The following is a 15606-nucleotide window of genomic DNA, read 5'->3' on the forward strand; positions in this document are numbered from 1 at the left end:
CCCTGAAGGTACCATAGTGCTCCTGTGGAGAAGGCAGGCAGATAAACTGGGGGCAGATGGTGTGATCTGAGGATCTCCTGAGACACACTGGGAGAGACAATTCCCCCTTCTTGGAGCATATCTGCGAGAGGTGGCATTACCTCTCTGGGGACAAAGGACCCCGGGAACACCATTTTCTTCCCCTGCCTTTTAGCAGAGGTGCAGAGACACCTGCTGAGGGTGGCTAACTTGGACGTTGGCTCTTTAGGGTGCTTTGCTCCAAACCCCATGCTCATGTGTTGTGGTGCAACTGCTCTTCTGTGTCAAACCTGCATCAATCCCAGTGCGGCAAGACCCTCCCACTAGAAGACCAGTGCAGGTCCCCCACAGCAGACCCCTAAAGTTTGGAGTTTTAAAACTCAGCTAGCTGCCTGGGATAGAGCCCAAAATGCACTGCACTGGTCCAGGCAGGCAAGCAACTCAGACACAAACACTGGAAAACAACGACCTGAAAAACACCTACAATGCACAAGGGAAAATTATTCACTCTTCCAGAAGGGCTTCCGTGGCAGCAGCAAGCGTGAACTCCCCTCTCTGGGGACAAAGGAGCTGGCTGGCCCCATTTCCCTGCCCCACCCCTCAGCATGAACTAACTTCAGTAAATAGGACAATATCAACTGGCTGCCTAACCTGCTTACACCAAGCCTCACCGCTCCCCCCTCCCCCAGCTCAGCTGGTACTGCTTTTCTACGGCAAGTGTGCCTAATGACCAGCACAGTGGGCCCCTCCCCCAGAGGAACAGCACAAACCCCTGCACACACCACATCTGCTGACCATAGAGTTTTGCAGAGTTCCAGCTCTAGTGGAAATAACATCAGGTCTCCCTTGCAAGCAGGCCAGAGAACACCTAGTTAAAGCTCACCACACTGGCCAAGGTACAAATACTACCCATGTGGGGTAGAGCAGCCATAACACAGCTGCAAAGTACACACAGCACCCACCAGAGACACTTTCTGAAGTGCCAGGCCCTGGACATTATATGACCTCTTCTTCATAAAGCCATTACTCTCAGGAGCAGGAAACATAACAGGTTTTCCTAACACAGAGAATAAGACAGAGACCTAGACAAAAGACAAGATGGAGGAATTCGTCCCAAAAGAAAGAACAAGAAAAGGTCACAGCCAGGTATCTAATCAAAACACATATAAGTAATATGCCTGATCTAGAATTCAAAGCAATAATCATAAAGATACTAGCTGGGCTTGAGAAAAGTATAAAAGACATAAGGGAGACCCTTACCATAGAGAAAAAAGAGCTTCAAACTAATTAGGCCAAAATGAAAAATGCAATAACCGAGATTCAAAACCGACTGAATGTAATGACCGCAAGGATGCAAGAAGAAGAAGAGGAATGAATAAGTGATGTAGAAGATAGGATTTTGGAAAATAATGAACAAAAGAGGGAAAGGAAAATCTTGGATCACAAAAGTAGACTTAGGGAACTCAGTGACTCCATGAAATGTAATAACATTTGAATCCTAGGAGTCCCAGAAAAAAGAGAAAAAAACGGGCAGAAGGTTTACTTCAGGAAATTATAGCTGAAAACTTCCCTAATCTGGGGAAAGAAACAGACTTCCAAATCCAGGAAGCACAGAGAGCTCCCATCAAAATTAACAAAAGCAGGCCAATACCAAGATTCATCCTAGTTAAATTTGCAAAATAAAGAGAGAAAGAAAAAAATCCTAAAAGCAGCAAGACAAAAGGAAGACAAATAAGGTTAGCAGCAGAATTCTCCACAGAAACTTGGCATACCAGAAGAAAGTAGCATGATATATTTAATGTACAGAATGGGAAAAATTTGTAGCCAAGAATACTCTATCCAGCAAGGCTATCGTTCAGAATAGGAGAGATAAAGAGTTTCTCAAACAAACAAAAACTAAAGGAGGTCATGACTACTAAACCAGCCCTGCAAGAAATATTAAAGGGGACTCCGAGTGGGAAAGAAAGACCAAAAGTGACAAAGACTAGAAAGGAACAGAGAAAATCTTCAGAAGCAGCAACAAAACAAATAATAAAATGTCGCTAAATTTCTATCTATCAATAATCATGCTGAATGTAAATGGACTAAATGCTACAATCAAAAGACACAGGGTGTCAGAGTGGATAAAAAAACAAAACAAAAGACATATATGCTGCCTATGGGAGACTCATTTTAGACCTAAAGATACCTGCAGATTAAAAGGAGATGGAGAGGGGGGAGGAGTTAAGATGGCGGAGGAGTAGGGGACCCCTTTTTCAGCTGGTCCCCTGAGTCGAGCTGGATAGGTACCAGACCAGCCTAAACAACCACGGAATCAGCCTGAGACGCAGGAAGATACATCTGGATCTCTACAAATGAACATCTCCAGTGCTGAGTATTGAGGTACGAAGTGGGGAGCCGTGAAACCGCGCACAGATATTGGAAGATAAATGGAAGGGGGACGGAGCCGCTGCGTTCGGGTGCCGGGAAGCGGCAGCCACCGGCACAGGGGAGCGGGCGGACTCGAGGTCGGCACCTGCGAAACAGCAGACTGAGACCCTGAACCAGGTGCGTGCGCCACCAGGCTTCTCATGGAACTCCGGAATCCCAGTGTGCTCACGGGAACTAGACTGAGACCCGGAGGTCCGGGAGCGCGCAGGGGTGGCTGGAGGCTGGCAGCGTTAGAAACACAAAGGACAGAGACGCGCCGGCCCTGGAAGTGAGGGCAGGGACGCCGGGTGTGGGGCGCACATCCCGGGACGCTGCAGGATTGAGCAGCACCAACAGTAACGGAGTTAAAGTGGCCAGAACATCAGTGGAGAACAGGCCGCAATCCCTCTGTTCTGTGACAGAGGCTGAAATTCGGCCGCTGCTGCTCTGACTGTCAGAAGAGGCGCAGCAGACCGCCAGGGAAAGCCGCCAGAGAACAAAAGCCTGGAAATCTCGGCTCACAGTGTGCCCATCTCCATCCCCCCTCGAGGGGACACGGAGACTCTACCCAAACAGGGTTGCCTGAGTATCCTCGTGGTAGGCCCCTCCCCCAAAACACAGAAGGCAGGCTGAAAAATCAAGAAGCCCACAAGCCGGGGCGCCTGGGTGGCGCAGTCATGGAGCGCCTGTCTTCAGCTTAGGGCGTGATCCCGGCGTTCTGGAAAGGAATCCCTCATCTGGCTCCTCCACTGGGAGCCTGCTTCTTCTCTCCCACTCCCCTGCTTCTGTTCCCGTTCTTGCTGACTGTCTGTCTCTCTCAGATAAATAAATAAATAAAATCTTTAAAGAAGAAGCCCACATCCCTAAGATCCCTATAAAACAAGGGGCATGGCCTGGGACCCAGTCAATAATTTGGGCTCTGGACAACCTCTCCTCATCAGAATGACAAGAAGGAGAAGCCCCCCCCCAGCAAAGAAAAGACAGTGAGTCTGTGGCCTCTGCCACAGAAATAATGGATATGGATGTAACCAAATTATCAGAAATGGAATTCAGAGTAACGATGGTCAAAATGATGAGTAGAATTGAAAAAAGTATTAACGAAAAGGTTACTGAGAATATAGAATCCCTAAGGACAGAAATGAGAGCGAACCTGACAGAAATTAAAAATTCTGTGAGCCAAATGCAGGAAAAACTAGAGGCTCTGACGGCCAGGGTCACCAAAGCAGAGGAAAGGGTTAGTGAATTGGAGGATGGGTTAATAGAGGAAAAAACAAAAATAGAAGATGGTCTTAAAAAAATCCAAGCCCAAGAATGTAGGTTACGGTAGATTACTGACTCAATGAAATGTTCCAATGTCAGAATCATCAGCATCCCCAAGGGGGTGGAGAAAAACAGAGGTCTAGAAGAGATATTTGAACAAATTGTAGCTGAAAACTTCCCTAATCTAGCGAGGGAAACAAACATTCGTGTCCAAGAGGCAGAGAGGACCCCTCCCAAGCTCAACCACGACAAACCTACACCACGTCACGTCATAGTGCATTTCGCAAATATTAGATCCAAGGATACAGTATTGAAAGTGGCCAGGGCAAAGAAATTTCTCACGTACCAAGGCAAAGGCATCAGAATTACGTCAGACCTGTCTACACAGACCTGGAATGAGAGAAAGGGTTGGGGGAGCATTTTTAAAGCTCTTTCAGAGAAAAACATGCAGCCAAGGACCCTTTATCCAGCAAGGCTGTCATTCAGAATTGATGGAGAAATAAAGACATTTCAGAATCACCAGTCATTAACCAATTTCGTAACCATGAAACCAGCCCTACAGGAGATATTAAGGGTGGTTCTATAAAGGTAAAAAGGCCCCAAGAGTGATACACAAAAGAAAGTCACAACCAATACGAACAAAGACTTTACTGGCAACCTGGCATCATTAAAATCATACCTCTCAGTTCTTAGCGCTAATGTGAATGGTTTGAACGCTCCCATAAAGTGCCACAGGGTTGCAGATTGGATAAAAAGAAATGACCCATCCATTTGCTGTCTACCAGAGACTCATTTCGAACCCAAAGATGCATTCAGACTGAGAGTAAGGGGATGGAGTACCATCTTTCACGCAAATGGACCTCAAAAGAAAGCTGGGGTAGCAATTCTCATATCAGATAAATAGGATTTTAAACTACAGACTATAGTTAGAGATGCAGAAGGACACTACATTATTCTTAAAGGAAGTATTCAACAAATGGATATGACAATTATAAATATATATGCCCCCAGAGGGGAGCAGCAAGATACACAAGCCAACTCTTAACCAGAATAAAGAGACATATAGATAAAAATATTAATACTAGGGGACCTCAACACTCCACTCTCAGAAATAGACAGAACACCCTGGCAAAAACTAAGCGAAGAATCAAAGGCTTTGAATGCCATACTTGACGAGTTGGACCTCATAGATATATATAGAACACTACACCCCGGAACCAAAGAATACTCATTCTATTCTAATGCCCATGGAACATTCTCAAGAATAGACCATGTTCTGGAACACAAAACAGGTCTCAACCGATACCAAAAGATTGAAATTATCCCCTGCATATTCTCAGACCACAACGCTCTGAAATTGGAACTCAACCACAAGGAAAAATTTGGAAGAAACTCAAACACTTGGAGACTAAGAACCATCCTGCTCAGGAATGACTCGATAAACCAGGAAATCAAAAATCAAATTAAACAATTTATGGAGACCAATGAGAATGAAAATACAACAGTCCAAAACCTATGGGATACTGCAAAGGCAGTCCTAAGGGGGAAATACATAGCCATCCAAGCCTCACTCAAAAGAATAGAAAAATCTAAAATGCAGTTTTTATATTCTCACCTCAAGAAGCTGGAACAGCAACAGAGGGACAGGCCTAATCCACTCACGAGGAAGCAGTTGACCAAAATTAGAGCAGAAATCAATCAAGCAGAAACCAGAAGTACAGTAGAGCAGATCAACAGGACTAGAAGCTGGTTCTTTGAGAGAATCAATAAAATTGACAGACCACTGGCAAGACTTATCCAAAAGAAAAGAGAAAGGACCCAGATTATTAAAATTATGAATGAAAAAGGAGAGGTCACGACGAGCACCATGGAAATTGGAAGGATTATTAGAAATTTTTATCAACAGCTATATGCCAATAAACTAAGCAATCTGGAAGAGATGGAATCCTTCCTGGAAACCTATAAACTACCAAGATTGAAACCAGAAGAAATTGATTCCTTAAACAGGCCAATTAATTATGAAGAAATTGAGTCAGTGATAAACAACCTTCCAAATAACAAAACTCCAGGCCCGGACGGTTTTCCTGGGGAAGTCTACCAAACATTCAAAGAAGAAATAATACCTATTCTCCTAAAGCTATTTCAAAAAATAGAAACAGAAGGAAAGCTACCAAACTCATTCTATGAGGCTAATATTACCTTGATCCCCAAACCAGGCAAAGACCCCCTCAAAAAGGAGAATTACAGACCGATTTCCCTAATGAATATGGACGCCAAAATCCTCAACAAGATACTTGCTAATAGAATCCAACAGTACATTAAAAGGATTATCCATCTTGATCAAGTGGGATTCATACCTGGGATGCAAGCGTGGTTCAATATTCGCAAATCAATCAGCGTGATACATCATATCAACAAGAAAAGACTCAGGAACCATATGATCCTCTCAATTGATGCCAAAAAAGCATTTGACAAAATACAGCATCCTTTCCTGATTAAAACCCTTCAGAGTGTAGGAATAGAGGGTACATTTCTCAATCTCATAAAAGCCATCTATGAGAAGCCTACTGCAAATATTATTCTCAATGGGGAAAAGCTGGAAGCCTTTCCCTTAAGATCAGGAACTCGACAAGGATGCCCACTCTCGCCACTATTATTCAACATAGTACTAGAAGTCCTTGGAACAGCAATCAGACGACAAAAAGGGATCAAAGGTATCCAAATCAGCAGAGAAGAAGTCAAAATGTCTCTCTTCGCAGATGACATGATACTCTATATGGAAAACCCAAAAGAAGCCACTCCCAAACTATTAGAAGTTATAGAGCAATTCAGTAACGTGGCGGGATACAAAATCAATGCTCAGAAATCAGTTGCATTTCTATACACGAATAACGAGACTGAAGAAAGAGAAATTAGGGAATCCATCCCATTTACAATATCACCAAAAACCATACGTTACCTTGGAATTAACTTAACCAGAGATGTAAAGGACCTATATTCTAGAAACTATAAATCACTCTTGAAAGACATTGAGGAAGACATAAAAAGATGGAAAGATATTCCATGCTCATGGATCGGAAGAATTAACATAGTTAAAATGTCCATGCTACCCAGAGCAATCTACACTTTCAATGCTATCGTGATCAAAATACCTAGGACATTTTTCAAAGAACTGGAACAAATAGTCCTTAAATTTGTATGGAAACAGAAAAGGCCCCGAATCTCCAAGGAACTGTTGAAAAGGAAAAACAAAGCTGGGGGCATCACAATGCCGGATTTCGAGCTGTACTACAAAGCTGTGATCACAAAGACAGCATGGTACTGGCACAAAAACAGACACATAGAGCAATGGAACAGAATAGAGAGCCCAGAAATGGACCCTCAGCTCTTTGGACAACTAATATTTGATAAAGCAGGAAAAAACATCCGGTGGGAAAATGACTGTGTCTTCAATAAATGGTGCTGGGAAAATTGGGCAGCTACATGTAAAAGAATGAAACTTGACCACTCTCTCACAGCATACACAAAAATAAACTCCAAATGGATGAAAGACCTCGATGTGAGACAGGAATCCATCAAAATTCTAGAGGAGAACATAGGCAGCGACCTCTACGACATCGGCCAAAGCAACCTTTTTCATGATACATCCCCAAAGGCAAGAGAAACAAAAGATAAAATGAATTTATGGGACTTCATCAAGATTAAAAGTTTCTGCACAGCCAAGGAAACAGTCAGAAAAACTAAGAGGCAGCCCACGGAATGGGAGAATATATTTGCAAATGACACTACAGATAAAAGACTGGTATCCAAGATCTACAAAGAACTTCTCAAACTCAATACACGAGAAACAAATAAACAAATCAAAAAATGGGTAGAAAATATGAACAGACACTTTTCCAATGAAGACATACAAATGGCTAACAGACACATGAAAAAATGTTCAAAATCATTAGCCATCAAGGAAATTCAAATCAAAACCACACTGAGATACCACCTTACGCCAGTTAGAATGGCAAAAATAGACAAGGCAAGAAACAACAATTGTTGGAGAGGATGTGGAGAAAGGGGATCCCTCCTACATTGTTGGTGGGAACGCAAGTTGGTACAGCCACTCTGGAAAACAGTGTGGAGGTCCCTTAAAAAGTTAAAAATTGAGCTACCCTATGATCCAGCCATTGCACTACTGGGTGTTTACCCCAAAGATACAGACATAGTAAAGAGAAGGGCCATATGCACCCCAATGTTCATAGCAGCAATGTCCACAATAGCTAAATCGTGGAAGGAGCCGAGATGCCCTTCAACAGATGACTGGATTAAGAAGTTGTGGTCCATATATACAATGGAATATTACTCAGCTATCAGAAAAAACGAGTTATCAACATTTGCTGCAACATGGATGGCACTGGAGGAGATAAGGCTAAGTGAAATAAGTCAAGCAGAGAAAGACAACTATCATATGATTTCTCTCATCTATGGAACATAAGAACTAGGATGATTGGCAGGGAAGAAAGGGATAAAGAAAGGGGGGTAATCAGAAGGGGGAATGAAACATGAGAGACTATGGACTATGAGAAACAAACTGAAGGCCTCAGAGGGGAGGGGGGTGGGGGAATGGGATAGACCGGTGATGGTTAGTAAGGAAGTCATGTATTGCATGGTGCACTGGGTGTTATACGCAACTAATGAATCATCGAGCCTTGCATTGGAAACCGGGGGTGTACTGTATGGTGACTAACATAATATAATAAAAAATCATTAAAAAAATAAAAATAAAAAAAATAAAAGGAGATGGAGAAATATTTATCATGCAAACAGATATCAAAAGAAAGCCAGAGAAGCCATACTTATATCAGACAAAGTAGATTTTAAACAAATACTATAATGAGATGAAGAAGGGTGCTATATCATAATAAAGGGGTCTGTCCAACAGGAAGATCTAACGATTGTAAATCCTTACTCCCCCAACTTGGGAGATCCCAAATATATAAAATAATTAATAACAAACATAAAGGAACTCATTGGTAATAATACAATAATTGTAGCAGACCTTAACACCTCACTACAGCAATGGACAGATCATCTAAAGAGAAAGTCAACAAGAAAACAACGGCTTTGAATGACACTCTGAACCAGATGGACTTAACAGATATCTTCAGAACATTTCATCCTAAAGCAGCAGAATACACATTCTTTTTGAGTACACATGAGACATTCTCTAGAATAGATTATGTACTAAGTCACAAATCAGGCCTCAATAAGTACAAAAAGGTTGAGATCATACCATGCATATTTTCAGACCACAATGCTATGAAACTTAAAGTCAACCACATGAAAAAATCTGGAAAGACCACAAATATATGGAAGTTAAAGAACATCCTACTAAACAATGAATGGGTCAACCAGGAAATTAAAGACGAAATAAAAAAATACATGGAAACAAATGAAAATGACAACATGACAGTCCAAGACCTTTGGGATGCCGCAAAAGTGGTCATAAGAGGGAAGTATATAGCAATACAGGCCTACCTCAAGAAGCAAGAAAAATCCCAAATAAGCAACCTAACCTTACACCTAAAGAAGCTGGAAAAGGAACAGCAAATAAAGCCTGAAGCCAGCAGAAGGGAAATAATAAAGATTAGAGCAGAAATCAATGATATAGATACAAAAAACCCCAATAGAACAGATCAACAAAACAAAGAGCTGATTCTTTGAACTAATAAAATTGATAAACCCTAGCCAGACTTATCAAAAAGAAAAGAGGAAGGACCCAAATAAATAAAATCACAAATGAAAGAAGAGAGATCACAATCAACAACCCAGAAATACAAACAATTATAAGATAATATGAAAAATTGTATGCCAACAACCTGGGCAATTTGGAAGAAATCGGTAAATTCCTAGAAACATACAAACTACCAAAACCGAAACAGGAAGAAAAAAAAAATTCGTACAGACTGGAAATCAGCAAACATATTGAATCAGTAATCAAAAATCTTCCAACAAAATCCAGGGCCAGATGGCTTCCCAGGGGAATTCTACCAGCCATTTAAAGAAGAGTTAATACTTATTCTTCTCAAACTGTTCCAAAAAATAGAAATGGAAGGAAAATTTCCACACTTATTCTATGAGGCCAGCATTACCTTGATTCCAAAACCAGATAAAGATTGTACTGGAGCAGAAACAGACACGTAGATCAATGGAACAGAATACAAAACCCAGAAGTGGACCCACAAGTGTATGATGAACTAATCTTCGACAAAGTGGGAAATAATATCCAGTGGAAAAAAGACAGCTTCTTCAACGAATGGTGTGGAAAACTGGACAGCAACATGCAGAATAATGAAACTGGACCACTTTCTTATACCATACACAAAAATAAATTCAAAATGGATGAGAGTCTTAAATGAGAAACAGGAAGCCATCAAAATCCTAGAGAACACAGGCAGCAACCTCTTTGACCTCACCGCAGCAACTTCTTACTAGCTACGTAACTGGAGGCAAGGGAAATAAAAGCAAAAATGAACTATTGGGACTTCATCAAGATAAAAAATCTTCTGCACAGTGAAGGAAATAATCAACAAAACTTAAAGCCAGCCTATAGAATAGGAGAAGATATTTGCAAATGACATACCTAATAAAGGGTTAGTATCCAAAATCTATAAAGAACTTATCAAACCAAACACTCAAAAGATTAATCCAGTTAAGAAATGGGCAGAAAACATGAACAGACATTTCTCCAAAGAAGACATACAGATGGCTAACAGATGCATGAAAAGATGCTCAACATCACTCATATCAAGGAAATACAAATCAAGACCATGATAAAATACCACCTCACGCTGGTCAGAATGGCTAAAATGAGCAACAGAGGAAACAACAAATGTTGGTGAGGAGGCAGAGGAAGGGGAACCCTTACGCTGTTGGTGGAAATGCAAATGGGTGTAGCCACTCTGGAAAACAGTATGGAGTTTCCTCAAAAAGTTAAAAATGGAACTCTATGACCCAGCAATTGTACTACGAGGTATTTACCCAAAGGATACAAAAATACTGATTCAAAGGGGCACATGTATCCTGATTTTTATAGCAGCATTATCAACAATAGCCAAACTATGGAAAGAGCCCAAATGTCTGTGGAGTGACGTATGTATAAAGAAAATGTGGCATATCCATATATATTTTTATATATGGAATATTGCCATCAAAAAGAATTAAATCTTGCCATTTGCAATGACGTGGATGATGCTAGAGAATATTATGCTAAGCAAAATAAGTCAGTCAGAGAAATACAAATACCATATGATTTCACTCATGTGGAATTTAAGAAACAGGACAGATGAACATAGGGGAAAAAAAAGAGAGGCAAATGAAGAAACTCTTAACTATAGAGAACAAACTGAGATTGCTAGAGGGGAGTTGGGCGGGGTGATGGGTTAAATGGATGATAGGGATCAAAGAAGGCACTTGTTACGAGCACTGGGTATTGTATGTAAGTGTGAATCACTAAATTCTACACTTGAAACTAATATTACACTGTTTGTTAACTAACTGGATTTTAAATAATAACTTGAAACTATTAAAAAAAAAAAAGAACTTCTTTCTTGGATAGGTGTATTCATCCCCAGCTGCTATTGGTTTTGGATGCTAAGGGCTCACAACTGCATCTTTAGAGAATTGATTCCACCTAAGTGGAGTTGCCACACCTGAAAAATTATGCCTATCCCCCCCGCCACACACAGCTCCTCGACATACACTAAACACATCAGTCATGTCCAGTGGCCACTAGTGTACTGAAATATGGCCTCTTTGACTCAAGATAGGACCCATTGTATGCTACAAGTTATATTCCAGAGTTCCTTTTGGGACCAGGCTAATGTGAGTCTCCAGCCAAGACCACAAGCTTAGCTTCCATTCCCTGCCCTGTCCTCGTTTCCTCCCTTCCTTTCTGAGAGCATTTCCTAAATCACTTTCACAAGAATCTCTGTCTTAGGTTCTAGTTCTAAGGAATCCAGCATAAGATTAGCAGTGTCTATAGTGGTACACCAGACCATAATCTCCTCCCTTAGTCTGCCTTCCTGGAAGATTTCTGTCTTCCTTGCTATTCCCCAAGCAAAGGGATGATATTCAAAATAGTTGACAACCTGGACACCAAGACATCTGAATGGTCACAGATCCAATAAGAATGAATAATGGCTGTAAATAAATCTACTACTAAGTATATATTGGCTGACTATTGGCCCTATTCCAGCATCTAGCAAAGCACCTGGATTCTCCATCTCTCAATAAGTTTTTATTTTACAAATGAATTAATGGATAAGTGAGTAAATGAATGAGTGAATATTTTTCATATGGAACTAAAACACATATCCCTGTGGTTTACATACAGTAGTCTTAGTTTTTTACAAACCATTAAGCATCTGTGGTGGATTAAATTTTCCAGCAATAGCCATAATAATTCTCCCTTCCCTCAGATTATTCTCGAATCTAGCCACTCCAACATCAACAGGTGGCATCTATGTACTTCAGTGAATTTAGGTAAGACTTTGTGGTTGTTGTGACTAGTATGAATAGTACAGTGTGACAGAAGTGATACTGTGTGACTTCTGAGGCTAGGTTATAAAAGGTGAAATAGCTTCTGCTTGACTATCTCTCTTGATATGCTTGCTCTTGGGATCCAGTCTCATCTGTGAAGATGCTGTGGTCACACTGAGAGACCCATATGGAGAGACACCTCAGGCCTGGTTGATCTCCCAGCTGACAGACAACACCAACTTATCACCCATGTGGGTGGGCTTTCTTGGTCAGGTGTCCAGCTGACAGCATGTGCAGCAGAGGTGAGCCTTCCCCATAGAGTCCTGCACAAATTGCAGATTGATGAGGAAAACAACTGATTGCCATTTTAAGCTACTGTGTTGGAGTGGTTTGGTATGCACCAATAGATCATCAGAATAGGATCCTAAGTGGGGGAAAGGACAGGAAGTAAATGATGGCTTTTTAAAAACAGGAGAAGCCATGAATTGTTTTTGTTGTTGCTGGTAGTGTTTTTTTTTTTTTAAATGATGTTTTAGTCACATTAGTTTTTGATGTGGTGTTCCATGATTCATTGTTTGTGTATAACACCCAGTGCTCCATGCAATAGCCTGGTAAAGGGTATTAAGGAGGGCACGTATTGCATGGAGCACTGTTGTTGTTTAAACATGGGGCTTGAACTCACAACCCTGAGGTCAAGAGTCACATGCTCTACCAACTGAGACATCCAGGTGTCCCACTATGATTAGTTGTTTTTTTTTTTTAAGTTAAAAGCATATAATATTTTGTTAATTTGGTAATAACCATTTACTATCCAGCATTCTTTGGGCTGTGAGTTATGGAAATCTAGTTCAAACTAGATTAGGACAATATGGTAATTATTGGCTCTTATAATTAGTAGTATTCTTAAATGACCAAATCATCCCAAAGACATGAAAGCAAGTGCCTGAAGAACAATGAGAACCAGGGAATTGAAAGTTGTTGAAACTCTCATATCTCTTTTTTTTCTCTACTTCCACTCTTTTCTCTCCTGTTGTTGCAAGTTTCATTCACATAGCTTGGAATATGACTTCTGACAATTCTTGACCCTCATAGATTATAGTCTTTGACTCCTACCACCTAAGAGAGACCGACTCTTTTAGTTCCAGTTTGAAAAATCCTGCAGAAAGACTTTGGGTGGCTGTCTTAGGTTAGATGTCTTTTCCTGGATTGATTGTCTATAGCAGCTGATTGAGGAGTAGGTCATTATATATGCACAGGTATATGAGTATATGTGTGTATGTATCAGTCAATCACCTATCAATCAACTATCTATACCTATACTCACTAGATGGGGGAATCTCATGCCTCTATCATTTATATGTTGGTGATTTCCAAACATTCACAGAACTGACCTGACCCCAATTCCAGGATTTTATATCCAAATGTCTACTTACCATTTCACTTGAATGTCTAATGGTGACTTAGTCAAGATAGGCTAGGTGGTAACAAGTCTCAAAATTTCAGTGAATTGACATAACAAATGTTTATTTGGTCATGCAAAGTATGCTGTGGAAATGAACAATTCTCTAGGATGACTATTCTCCATCAGTCTGCATTGCTGACTGATGGAGCCTTCACCATCCTGCAGTTGCACTACCTGAAATATGCAGCCTCCTTGGACAATGAGACAGGGTAAGAGAATGCTTCTCCTGGGACCTGATATCATTTCAGCTTACAACCTGTTAGCCAGAACTGCTCACGTAGTCTCACATGGCTGTCCGGTGGTGGGGAAGTGTAATTCTCCAGTGTGTCCAGAAGAGGAAATATGGATGAGTACCAGAAGTCTCTTTCACAAGAGGTACTTCCCTAGAGGTTTTAATTCCCACCTGCCCCCATCTTTGCAGCATTAGTTACCACAATAAATGAGATCCATTCAGATCAATCTATCTGTATAAATGTTCACTCCTGTCATTTGTCTCTACGTTAAAATATATCCATAAAAGAAAAGAGAGTTTGTAAAAATGCTCATATTAAAGGAATCTAAATAGACATGACAACTAAATGCAATACCAGATGGTGTACTGGAGGGGAACCAATGCTATTAAGGACATTACTGGGTCAACTGAGAAGATTGAAATACAAATGGTAAATTAGATAAAATTAGATATTATATCAATATTAAATTTACTGGAGTTGATAATTGCCCTGTGATTATGTAAGGAATGATCCTTGTTCTTAGGAAATACACACTGAGCCTCAGAATTTAGTAGTAAGGGGCCATGATGTATGAGGAATATAACTTACCCTCAAATAATTCAGATTTGAACAAGGCTTGAGAGAAGGGGAGAGAGAAAGGAGGGTGAAGAAATGATAAAGCATATTAACAATAAGTGAACTTGGTAAAGGGTATAATCAGTAGGTTTCTATATCCAGAATCAAACCACACCTTACCACCCAGTACAAAACAACCTACCTCAAGCTACTATTCTCATTACCCTGATTCTAGTCTTGTACATCCTGTAGTCTCACAGCAGCTAATGTGAGCCTTTGAAAACACAAATAAGATCATGTCACCATTCTGTTCATAAACCCACAATGGCTTCCCATTTCGTGTATGATAAAATCTAAAGACCTCTATAGCCCTATGTCTTGCCCTTTGGTTATCTTTTTGGCCTTACCTTCTGTATGTACCCCATCCCTCCTTCTCTTTTCTTCAGTCACCCTGTCTCCTTGAATTTGCCAAGCATGCGTCTGCTTCAGAGTCAGCACTACAAATTTATATTCATTAATACTAATATTTTTAGTATAGTCAATATAAAAATCTTTGATGCTATTTAAAACGTTCAGTATTTTGTGTTTTTTTTGTCATAGGATTAAAAAATAAATAAATAAAGCATAAAACCAAATGAAAACTAGGGTCATAGCTAGCAGCCAAAACAATATAGTGACAATGAATCTGAAGTTATCAACAATAAAAAATAAACATTTTCATATCAGAATCTTATTTCAGTTTCAGCTGCCACAAATTTTAATACTATTATAAAAATGCCTTTTACTTCATCTTTTTAGAACTGATGCTTAAGAAGTTCTTATGGGAAAAGTCTGTATTTTTAATAAGCATTTATATTTTCTCATAATCAAAAAAGTCTATCCTTGTATCCAGTCTTATGCTATTGTGTTTTATTGAAGTTATTTGTTGGAAGAATAAATGATTTCTCAAAGGAAACAAATTACATATTATGAATAGTAAAACAATCATATCTGAATGTTTCCATTGAATGTATATTAATTTAATAAAGTTGCACATGTAAGCAGGCCTTTATCAGCCTGCTACTACAAAGTCATAGGAAAGAAAACTACTTTTAAGGAATAAGAAGTAAGTGAATGCATAATCAGAATTTGATTTTGTGG

This window comes from Ursus americanus, chromosome 11, assembly GCF_024610735.1.
Source record: "Ursus americanus isolate L20-20 chromosome 11, mUrsAme1.1.p, whole genome shotgun sequence".
Lineage (NCBI taxonomy): Eukaryota > Metazoa > Chordata > Mammalia > Carnivora > Ursidae > Ursus > Ursus americanus.